Source organism: Engraulis encrasicolus, chromosome 12, assembly GCF_034702125.1.
Source record: "Engraulis encrasicolus isolate BLACKSEA-1 chromosome 12, IST_EnEncr_1.0, whole genome shotgun sequence".
Lineage (NCBI taxonomy): Eukaryota > Metazoa > Chordata > Actinopteri > Clupeiformes > Engraulidae > Engraulis > Engraulis encrasicolus.
The window spans coordinates 24,027,276-24,039,775 of NC_085868.1; the positions used below are offsets into that span (position 1 = coordinate 24,027,276).

A 12,500-nucleotide genomic window follows, 5' to 3' on the forward strand; every position below is an offset into this window, starting at 1 on the left:
AAACAAGTATTCAAGGGTATGTATTTTTATTTCTAGGTGGTTAGTGTAGTTAAGTATTGTGAGCCAGTGTCTATGTAAACTGGTGGCAACAATTATTTAGCTTGGCTAGCTAACGCTAGTTACTATTATTTAGCATTCTTTCATTAATACCTAAGTTTCCCCAGGATTGGGAAGAGCACCATGAGCCCCATGGTTATCTGTGCTGTGTGTCATGGTACATTTGTGTGCTTATTTTCGATTATTTGTGTATGTGTGCCCTTTGAAATGAAAATGTGACCCTGGCAACTTAGCTAATTATTTTGTTATGCTAGCGGAGTTTTGGCAAGGCTAGCCAGGTTACACTGACTTTAATAAGAAGTCAGGCTAGGTTTTGGTAGCACCATGAGCCCCATGGTTATCTGTGCTGTGTGCCATGGTACATTTCTGTGTTTATTTACGATTATTTGTGTATGTGTGCCCTTTGAAATGGAAATGTGACCCTGGCAATTTAGCTAATTCTTTTGTTATGCTAGCGGAGTTTTGGCAAAGCTAGCCAGGTTGTGTGACTGACTTTAATAAGAAGTCAGGCTAGGTTTTGGTAGCTTTTGTTTTGTCCATAACCTACCCCAATTTTATTTTCATCTCATAAATCGACCAGCATGTTTGTATTTGTAATAATGTTTGCCATTCTATTGGAAATAAAGTGGTGGGGACAAGCTAGGTTCATCTCAAAAGTGGTAGGCCTATGGACATGTCCTAGCCTAGCGCAGCCAGACCCGGTCGCTAGGGGCGTCTAGATTTCTAGGCTAGACATGTCCCCCAACACCCAGACTGAAAATTACACCCAGACTGAAAATAACCCTTCCTCAACAAAAGATAATTTTCGCTATCCAACCTCAGTGTACATGTCTTGCTTTGTCCTGTATTTTGTCTAATGTCTGTGAGAATGACTGCAGCCATGGCAAAGATAATTTTCTGTTTCATGTGTAACAGCCAATTATATATATTTTTTTATCTCATCTTATTCCCACCCTCCTTAGGTGTGTGGAGTACACTTCCCTGACGGCAGACCAACGCAGGAACACCCATATCCCATAATATGGGATATGAATATAGTGTAAGTTTACATGTATATAACAAATAACTTAAGTGCTTTTTTCTTAATTACCTTAACCATATGTTGTTAAAGTACTTTTGGAGCGATTTGCCTCCAGACGTTAGACTCTCTCCCATCTGCCACTACTTTTTAATCTAGGCTAAAATAAAAATAAAAAAAAAATAAAAAAAAAAACACACACACACATTTTCTTAACTTAGTTCTTGACTCTTAGTTGTTATGCTTTCTCTCCTTAAAGGGACAGTTTGGTCAATTTCAACATGCAGTTGTAATGCTCACACTACCCTGGACTTGTCAGTGCCTGACAATATTAAGAGTTATAAAATATTAAGAGTTGGCCTATGTTTCATTTTTTAAAAATGTAAACAAACGCTGCCCCCATTAGAATTGCTCATATCTCGGAAAGGGCTGAGCCGAAAAATGTGGCATCACCAGGTACTGACAAGTCAAGGGTAGCGTGAGCAATACAACTGCATGTTGAAATTGACCAAACTGTCCCTTTAAGCCACTGCTTTTATGTACCTAAATTGCCTTTCAACACTTGTGTCTTATTATTCCATGCAAGAGTTTACATCTGCTAATTGTAATATAAAGCAATGTGAAGTGAGATTTAAAGTGTTCTGTAGGACAGTGGCGTTGTAATTAACTGTTTTTAAAAGCTGTTGGTGTTTTTTGTTCCTTCTTATATTTATTCTCAGAAAGCACCGTCATGTGGAAGACCACCCCAAAGAGGAGATGTCTCCAGCCCCCAACAGAGAGACCATGTGATGAGCCTCCTGTGACAGATTCTGACACCGAAGTAGGGCATAGCTTGGAGGATAGTCTGTCTCCACACCAATGTGATGTTGGCACTCAGTGGCCAGAGCGTAGTGATCATGATTGTTGTTCGATGAAGTCAACAAAAGATGCAAGCACACAAACCGATCCTACACCATCACTGTCAGATCATGACATGGATGATAAAGTGTCAAAACTTTACACTGGACTAGACATCATCAGCTTTTGGCAACTTTTGAACACCATCATTGGCTTTCTTCCACAGTCGAAGACGTTCAAATTACCAGTCCATGAACAGCTAAGTGCTGGTCCTAATGAGGCTTCGGCTTGGCTACAGCCTGTGATATGTCCGCAATGTGGAGAGCAACACTTGCCAATTTCACAAGGGAAAATCTTATTTTTTGGCTCCCTCGAGACACTCTGAATAGAGTAAGACCCTCAAGTTTTCTTGAACACTATCCCAATGCAACATGCATCATAGATTGCACTGAAATATTTGTCCAAAGACCGAAGAACTTGGGGAAAAGAGCAAAAACATACAGCAACTATAAGCATCACAACACCTACAAAGTCCTCTATTGCATAGCCCCCAATGGTTTTGTGATGTATGTGTCAAAACTGTTTGGTGGCAGAGCTAGTGACACTTTTATCTTAAACTGTGGATTTCTGGTGATCAGATTTTGACAGACCGGGGATTCACAATTGGAGATGTTCTTCCTCCAGGAGTGACATTGGCTATTCCAGCATTTACACGTGGATGTACACAACTATCAGAACATGAAGTCACAAGAACCCGCCGTCTCGCCAATGTCCGAATTCATGTTGAACGTGCAATAAGAAGGTTAAAATGCTTCAAAATTTTGAGTAATGTAATTCCAGGTTGATTAAAACATGTTGATGACATTTTGACTATTTGTGCAGGCCTGTGTAACCTTCTTGAAATCTTACAAACATGTTTGGCATACACTACACTTGTCCCTGTCTGTAGGCCTACATGTCAGCATCATCTTCCAACTTGTCAGCGATACTATGCCCAAGATATTTTGTACTGCTTGACACACAGTGATTGCCCTGACAGGTAAAACGTTGGAAAGACTTAAGATCCTGAACATAACACTTTTTTGCATTGTACTGTAGGCCTACATCAAACTCAACCCCATACTCAGAGCACACATTCAGAAGTTGCTGAAACTCAACAGCGCCGGGGGACATGGGCCTAATAGCCAGATCATCAAATGGTTGAAAACAGTGCATGTGTTTTATTGTCTGTGTCTAAATCTCGTCATACATCCAGTGCGTTTTGTTTTTTTTAACAGACGTGTTTTCACAATGACACTCTGAGAATTTACTTTTGAACAAAGTGTCTTGTGTATAAAATGGTGTGCAGACAGCCGGAGTGTGTGTGTTGCGTAAAGGAACAAGTGCTTTGCAAAGCTGGTATGAAAGTGTAATGCTAGACTTTTGATTAAGGTAAAGCAGCATGTGTTATAGTACCAACAACTGAACAATATGCTACTTTGGTCATCAGCCTTTAGTGTTTAAGCAGTAGCCTAGGCAAAAACTGTAACAAAGTAAAAACAAAACAAAGAAAATATAACTGCCGAATGAATTAAGAACCTGAATTATCACCAGCATTTGACCGGTTGTTAATTTAAAACCAGGCATGCATATGTATCTATATCTATCTTTAGAAATTAGGCCTACGTTAACAACAGGGAATCTATCTTTTCAGGTCAAGGTGGCCGCCTTGGCAATAGGGAAACTCTCTCTCTCTAGGCTAGGCCTGATCAGAAAGCAAGGTGTGTGTGTGTGTGTTTTTTTTTTTTTTTTAAAACCTCTGTCATTAAAGGGACACTGCAAGATTTATAGTTGTTTATTTCCAGAATTCATGCTACTCATTCACTAATGTTACCTTTTTCATGAATACTTACCACCACCATCAAATTCTAAGTATTCATTATGACTGGAAAAATTGCACTTTTCATACATACAAAGGGGGATCTCCTCCATCATTGTCCGCCATTTTGAATTTCCAGAAATAGCCATTTTTAGCTGCAAAAAGGACTGTACTTGGGCCATAACAGAAAATCTGAGTTTATTATTTAGTAAACTATCATGAAAAGATCAAATTTGGCAATAGGCAACCCAGTTACAATGAGCAGCATAGTTGCAGTACCCTTTTTGACCATTTCCTGCACAGTGTCCCTCTAACTGATAAAATAAAGCCTTGTTGGCCTCAACATGTCATTAATTTCACCATGTAAATCGTGCCTTGCAAGAACTGATATTTTGAGGCAGTGTTAAGACAGTGGGTTGCACCAGCTGATTGCTTAGGCTACTTAACCACAGCCCTTTTAGAAGACATCACCTCCCGTCCTCTCCTTGTGGTAGCGTCTCCAGCAATAAGTAAGGATTTGGCGCCCCTTAGTGGCAAGCTGTGCACCCAGCGATGAACAAACAGACAGACTGCAAAACTCAATCACATATTATGTGGCAGAGGTAATGATAAAAATGATGTCTGGTATAGTCAGGAGGTAATGAAAAAAAGCCAGTATAACATTTCCCAATCAATATAAGGGGGATAATGATTAATTAAATTGAATGTGTGACAGTGGCACCAGCTCTCTGTTAAGACTGGACACCACAGGTCAGCTGCTGTGTCTATTCCACAACACACTGCAGCAAGATTTTACATTACATTACATTTCACTTAGCTGACGCTTTCATTTGTTCAAAGCGACTTACAACTATTATTTTTCAGGGTATTGGTTACAGTCCCTGGAGTAATGTGGGGTTAGGTGACTTGCTCAAGGGCACTTCAGCCATGGATGGAGGTGTAGGGAGAGGTCGTGGGGGATTCGAACCAGCAACCCCTAGATTGAAAGACCAACTCTCTAACCACTAGGCCAGGGGTGTCAAACTCAAACTCACAGAGGGCCAAAATACAAATCTGGAACAAAGTCGCGGGCCAAACTCAATATTTACAACGGCCTAAAATTGTGCAAACACACTTAATCTCATAATTAAATTTCACAAACAGATTCCCATCGTAGTTCAAATGTGCCTGCAGATACTCTGTTGCAGTAGTGTGAGCTGTTTTACTGGCCTATGCCCAGCCCACTCATATTTTTTTTGACACATTACATTTTATGTCCAGGTCTTATGCTATATATTAATGGTGTATGTGGGCCAACTGTAATACACATTTGAAATGATCTTACGGGCCAAATGAAATGACTCTGCGGGCCAGATTTGGCCCCCGGGCCTGAGTTTGACATCCCTGCACTAGGCCATGGCTGCCCAGATTTCTCACAAAGAGCTGCATTGAAATGACATTAAGAACATTAGTGATTAATAACAAGTTGCCTAGTAAAAAACACACCAGCAAGAGTCATTTAGTGTATGGGGCCATTTGTAAAGTGGACCAATGTAAGGTGTGTGTCAAATTTGAACAACCACCACCCCCCACCTGCAACTACAATGCTGCAGTTGGATATTGAGCACAAGTAGCTAGGTTGTTTTTCAGTTCAGCACATATAAAAAACACCATCAAGTAAGCACACAGTATTGAACTATATTAAATTCACTATCTGTATGCATTTTAATAACTGTGTAAATAAACAATTCAAAACCGCCAGGTTAATTCATTTTTCTTTAGCATTTAAGCCTACAGTATACGGTATGTCATGCCTTTGTCAGGTGCACTGATTCTCATTGATATGATTAGATTAGATAAAACTTAATTGTCTGTTACACCCATGAAAAAGAAAATTGTCTTTGGCGTGGCTTCAGTGATTCTCACAGACATTAGACAAGGCTTGACCAAAAAAAAAAAAGACAAGACCACACAATACATGCATGCTGCAGCTGGACAGTTCATCTCTTGTTCAGTATGGTCACAGCTGAGGGGATGAAGGATTTCTTGAAAGAAGATAGATATATACATATAACTGAACCAAGTGTTTCTACACCGTATTGAACAATAATCCTCTCAACATTAATCCAAGTCTCTCTGTTGGGGGCTGGAGACATCTCCTCTTTGGGGGTGGTCTTCCACATGATGGTGCTTTCTGAGAATAAATATAAGAAGGAACAAAAAACACCAACTTAATTACAACGCCACTGTCCTACAGAACACTTTAAATCTCACTTCACATTGCATTATATTACAATTAGCAGATGTAGACTCTTGCATGGAATAATAAGACACAAGTGTTGAAAGGCAATGTAGGTACATAAAAGCAGTGCCTTAAGGAGAGAAAGCATAACAACTAAGAGTCAATAACTAAGTTAAGAAAATGTGTGTGTGTGTGTTTTTTTAATTTTTATTTTTTATTTTTATTTTAGCCTAGATTAAAAAGTAGTGGCAGATGGGAGAGAGTCTAACGTCTAGAGGCAAATCGCTCCAAAAGTACTTTAACAACATATGGTTAAGGTAATTAAGAAAAAAGCACTTAAGTTATTTGTTATAGGGTCATTTCACGTGAAATCAGACGCTTTGGGACCCGACCGATCCGGATTTCAATCATACTTGGTGTGCCTTTTTAGTAGCAAGGTAGCACCCCAGAACTGCATTGGTTTGAATCTGACACTAATATTAAGGGAGAAACAGACTAGGAAAGGTTCACATGTGAGGGTAGGACACTATACATTCAGCCTTGAATATATCAGTCAGTGTTAGTCACAAAAAGATGCCTGTGGTGTTATTTGAAAGCTCTTTTCTGGCTCTACATATTACACAATCAGCTTGGAATACAACAACTCTCAGAATATGAATTATGATCAATTGAAAAATTAAAAATTTAATATCTAAAAAAACTATATTTTAAAATGGCCAGTTCCTTGTCCAAACGTAGCCGGCAATGTCATTAGCAACACCTCAAATGCTGGTGTTCGGTTTTTTATTCATTTCAGAGAGAATTTGACTCACAAATATGGCATCATACAGACCACTTACTAATAATATGGTAATACCATAGTAGCACCACATGACAAAACAAAAACAAAACAAAAATGGTCAGTTTCCATGGTCCCAGGTTTCAGAAACTAAGGCAGATGTCCATTTATACACACCAAATGATATGTGAATGTTTGAACATTCCTTCTCTGTGTACCTGTGTCATCTTCCCTTTACCATACTTTAAAGAGATAATCAATGGCTACACTCTCATTTTGTACTCTACCAGTGCATTTGAAGCAGCAGCTGTGTCTTTTGTAGATAATGTATAAGTACGTCCCGTTGCAGTTACAGGTTCCACTACCAGAAGCACATCCTGATGATCCATGACAAGTCTATCTGGTCTGAAGGGAAAAGTGAAGGATGGAGATGGTCCATGAGGATGCAGGAAGTTCAGTTTCACCTCTCCAGTGCTCAGCATACATTCCTCAACACATGCTAGCCACCAGTTGCCATCATATACAGCTACAACATACCCTTTGATGCTTGAAAATGTAACACATTCCTTTACTGAGCTCACTCTTTCAACTCCTTCTCTGAATGCGGAAAATGGCCTAATGTCCATTGACAATGGGCAGAAGCTGTGTAGTTTTTGAGTACCTGGAATAGTTCTTGCAGATTCAAACCTCTTCAACAGGTTCTCAGCTTCATGATGGTGCATCTCTCTCAAGAACATCCATTGCCAGTTTGCCACAACAGAGATGTACCATCATGAAGCTGAGAACCTGCTGAAAAGGTTAGAATCTGCAAGAACTATTCCAGGTACTCAAAAACTACACAGCTTCTGCCCATTGTCAATGGACACAGTGGAAGTTAGGCCATTTTCAGCATTCAGAGATGGCAGAGTTGAAAGAGTGAGCTCAGTAAAGGAATGTGTTACATTTTCAAGCATCAAAGGGTATGTTGTAGCTGTATATGATGGCAACTGGTGGCTAGCATGTGTTGAGGAATGTATGCCGAGCACTGGAGAGGTGAAACTGAACTTCCTGCATCCTCATGGACCATCTCCATCCTTCACTTTTCCCTTCAGACCAGATAGACTTGTCATGGATCATCAGGATGTGCTTCTGGTAGTGGAACCTGTAACTGCAACGGGACGTACTTATACATTATCTACAAAAGACACAGCTGCTGCTCAGGGCTTGACATTTACTTTTTCGCTTGCCGGCCACTGTGGCTAGTGGTTTTCCCGAGTCACTAGCCATCCAGCTATTCTACTAGCCACAAATTAGATTTTTTTTTTTTTTATCATGACGCTGTACATCTATCCTCAGATGATGTAAGTAACTGAGGAACTGAGTTTTTTTCTTGAACTTAAATGCAAACAATTGATACACAAGGGGCAAAGTGCAGAAAGTATGCTATTCTGATATGTTATACCATAGAATAAGCTACCTGCCAAATTGGCTAGTGACACTGAACTTGTTACCAGCCACAGATAAGTTTTACCAGCATTTGGCTGGTTGGCAGGTGCCAGTGTCAAGCCCTGCTGCTGCTTCAAATGCACTGGTAGAGTACAAAATGAGAGTGTAGCCATTGATTATCTCTTTAAAGTACGGTAAAGGGAAGATGACACAGGTACACAGAGAAGGAATGTTCAAACATTCACATATCATCATTTGGTGTGTATAAATGGACATCTGTCTTAGTTTCTGAAACCTGGGACCATGGAAACTGACCATTTTTGTTTTGTTTTTGTTTTGTCATGTGATGCTACTATGGTATTACCATATTATTAGTAAGTGGTCTGTATGATGCCATATTTGTGAGTCAAATTCTCTCTGAAATGAATAAAAAACCGAACACCAGCATTTGAGGTGTTGCTAATGACATTGCCGGCTACGTTTGGACAAGGAACTGGCCATTTTAAAATATAGTTTTTTTTAGATATTCAATTTTTAATTTTTCAATTGATCATAATTCATATTCTGAGAGTTGTTGTATTCCAAGCTGATTGTGTAATATGTAGAGCCAGAAAAGAGCTTTCAAATAACACCACAGGCATCTTTTTGTGACTAACACTGACTGATATATTCAAGGCTGAATGCATAGTGTCCTACCCTCACATGTGAACCTTTCCTAGTCTGTTTCTCCCTTAATATTAGTGTCAGATTCAAACCAATGCAGTTCTGGGGTGCTACCTTTCTACTAAAAAGGCACACCAAGTATGATTGAAATCCGGGTCGGTCGGGTCCCAAAGTGTCTGATTTCACGTGAAATGACCCTATATACATGTAAACTTACACTATATTCATATCCCATATTATGGGATATGGGTGTTCCTGCGTTGGTCTGCCGTCAGGGAAGTGTACTCCGCACACACCTAAGGAGGGTGGGAATAAGATGAGATAAAAAAAATATAATTGGCTGTTACACATGAAACAGAAAATTATCTTTGCCATGGCTGCAGTCATTCTCACAGACATTAGACAAAATACAGGACAAAGCAAGACATGTACACTGAGGTTGGATAGCGAAAATTATCTTTTGTTGAGGAAGGGTTATTTTCAGTCTGGGTGTAATTTTCAGTCTGGGTGTTGGGGACATGTCCATAGGCCTACCACTTTTGAGATGAACCTAGCTTGTCCCCACCACTTTATTTCCAATAGAATGGCAAACATTATTACAAATACAAACATGCTGGTCGATTTATGAGATGAAAATAAAATTGGGCTAGGTTATGGACAAAACAAAAGCTACCAAAACCTAGCCTGACTTCTTATTAAAGTCAGTCACACAACCTGGCTAGCTTTGCCAAAACTCCGCTAGCATAACAAAAGAATTAGCTAAATTGCCAGGGTCACATTTCCATTTCAAAGGGCACACATACACAAATAATCGTAAATAAACACAGAAATGTACCATGGCACACAGCACAGATAACCATGGGGCTCATGGTGCTACCAAAACCTAGCCTGACTTCTTATTAAAGTCAGTGTAACCTGGCTAGCCTTGCCAAAACTCCGCTAGCATAACAAAATAATTAGCTAAGTTGCCAGGGTCACATTTTCATTTCAAAGGGCACACATACACAAATAATCGAAAATAAGCACACAAATGTACCATGGCACACAGCACAGATAACCATGGGGCTCATGGTGCTCTTCCCACTCCTGGGGAAACTTAGGTATTAATGAAAGAATGCTAAATAATAGTAACTAGAATTAGCTAGCCAAGCTAAATAATTGTTGCCACCAGTTTATGTTACATATACACTGGCTTACAATACTTAACTACACTAACCACCTAGAAATAAGAATACATACCCTTGAATACTTGTTTGGGGGCAAAGTCCTTTCGGTGTACGTTTTTAATCCACATCTTGCGAATGTCTTCATCCTCAGCACGGCCGGGGAAGCGGTGTACACCGTAGGGGTAAGGGGATGGAGACTCCCAACTGAGATCGCTCCCGGACGTGCGGTCCCAGGTGTTTCTATCACTCCCGGACGTGCGGTCCCACCCGATTATATTTCACGTATTATCATATACTGCCACATACAAGCAATTTAGGGTTAGGTTTAGGGTTAGGTTTAGGGTTAGGGTTAGGTTTAGGGTTAAGGTTAAGGTTAGAAACAAAAAACTAACATCAACAAGATAACTGGCTCCGTCATATGGCGGTGGTACCGATAGTCTGGCTAGTGGGAGCGAGATGAAATGGGAGCGTCCTGAGTTGGGAGCGTCAATCAGGGAATCCACCGTAGGGCACACAACAAGGACAATTCTCTTTAAACTGTGGACTATGAAGCGCACATACGCTCTTTTTCCACATCTTTGGCTTTCTGCTGTTATTGTGACATCCGATTACGGCACACGTTAGTCCAGATCCAGACATATTTGTACAAAGATGATGTGAAAGTCAGTAACTTCATACGCTTCCGAGTTTACGTCAGGGAGCACTTCAGTAATGGCTCTACTTCCAGTTATTTATACAGATCTATGGTGGCTTAGCACTAGTAGCCTTCTCTGCGTAATAGAAGCGCAATGTCTTCAACCTTACGCTCGAACGCCGGCTGATGTGATTGGCTGAGCACATTTGTGTATCAAATGCCGTCAGGACAGTCTCAAAAATCCACACACAAATACAATGGAAGTCACAAATATGTATAGGGCTTGCGAATATATGTAGACCGGTTTGCAAATTAATAGAACTGCGCTGGCATTTGTGAATGGGGTTACATTCATTTGTGCATCATGAATTATATTTGTGAATGTTGTTACATTTGTTTGTGGATCATGAAATGTATGAATTATATTTGCGAATGTTATTACATTTGTTTGTGGATCACGAAATATATTGGTGAGTGGTGTGACATTCATTTCTTAATAATGATACTGATCTCTCTCCATATTTGTGAGGCTGTCCGAAACTGCCCCTACTTTATAGCTTACATACCAAAGGGAGGGTGAAGTGGCTCAATGTTACAGTATGTGTGTGTGTGTGTGTGTGTGTGTGTGTGTGTGTGTGTGTGTGTGTGTGTGTGTGTGTGTGTGTGTGTGTGTGTGTGTGTGTGTGTGTGTGTGTGTGTGTGTGTGTGTGTGTGTGTGAGTGTGTGGCCCACGGCACTCGTGTGTGTGCACACGCGTGTGTGGGGGCATGTGTGTGCACGTGTGCGCAAAGTGTTTTATGGAGAATTAACACTGGTATGAATCATAAAGTTAAAGAGAATACAGTTAGGTATGCAAGGTATTCTCTGTCTGTGTGTGTACTTGTATTTTTGATTTATTTCTGAGGTGTTGGTTGAGGTAAACTGACCTACGCATGCTCTGCAGTCATAGCCTGAGGCTAACAAAAGGTTAAAAGTCCTTTCCATTCCAATGTAGTGTGTCAACAAATGTATTTGTTAAAACAGGTTAAGCCTCGCACATCACCTGGGAGCAGAGCCACAATGACAAAGAGAAAAAAAAAGGTCGAAAAAAAATCCACTTCAACCAGGGTTTTTACGCTCACTCTATTTTTCATTTTGGTAACACAATATTTCGGGTCAGTAGACCCTTCTTCAGACTTTTTCATCTTTTATTTAACACATGTATTTGTCTCAATAAAAGAACCTGTATTTGCATACCACCTCTAGGTATGTTTCCCCAGCCAGGCCGTGCCCTCCTAGTGACACAACACCTTCAGCGTTGCTACTTGTCAACAATGCAAGTACTTTCTGAGTTCCCGAAAAATCAGGAACTCCTCCCACTTTGTTGGGAAGCAAACAACCATTAGCAAACCAAGGGAGGCCATTTGGAAAATGCCGTTTGGGAAATGTGAATTGTTATGCTCTTGGTCAGACCAAGTAGATGTGTTTCCCTGTTTATAGTACTGTTCCTGTGCTTGTGTGTGAGCCTATCCTGTCCCGACTTTTATGCTATATTTGTGTGTGTTTGTGTGTCACGTTTGTCCGGAGGAAACTGGTTTGATGGCGTTGGAGTTACGTAGAAACACCAAGGGGTCTCTGACTTTTTGCCAATGATTGAACAAAAAACAACAGCCTGACGGATACAAAGAAAGACATACTACACGGCCTCGAGCAGAGGCATAATCATGTCGTTGCGTTTGCCATAAACCTGATAAGATGCAGTATGTGGGCTGAAGCTGTCACAAACACATGAGCCTATGTGCCTGTGTGTGTGCACATGCACGTGTGGGCACACACACACACACACACACACACACACACACAC

At 40.4% G+C, this 12,500-nt stretch overlaps 2 long non-coding RNA genes across 2 annotated transcripts in view; one reads left to right on the top strand and one right to left on the bottom strand.

Annotated features, from left to right (window-relative positions):
• The window catches only part of LOC134459450 (uncharacterized), a 3,508-nt gene extending 726 nt beyond the window's left edge, over nt 1-2,782 (top strand). The window contains exons 1-3 of the long non-coding RNA XR_010036852.1: nt 1-16; nt 1,020-1,096; nt 1,795-2,782. The exon at nt 1-16 is cut by the window's left edge and continues 726 nt beyond it. This is a non-coding gene — a long non-coding RNA (uncharacterized LOC134459450). The remainder of the gene's footprint in view (nt 17-1,019; nt 1,097-1,794) is intronic.
• Nucleotides 2,783-5,450: 2,668 nt separating this feature from the next.
• LOC134459449 (uncharacterized) lies at nt 5,451-11,171 on the bottom strand. The gene is made up of 3 exons (XR_010036851.1): nt 10,097-11,171; nt 9,075-9,153; nt 5,451-5,943 (listed from the first exon to the last, which is right to left on the bottom strand). It is a non-coding gene; the product is annotated as an uncharacterized LOC134459449 (long non-coding RNA).
• Nucleotides 11,172-12,500: the final 1,329 nt, after the last annotated feature.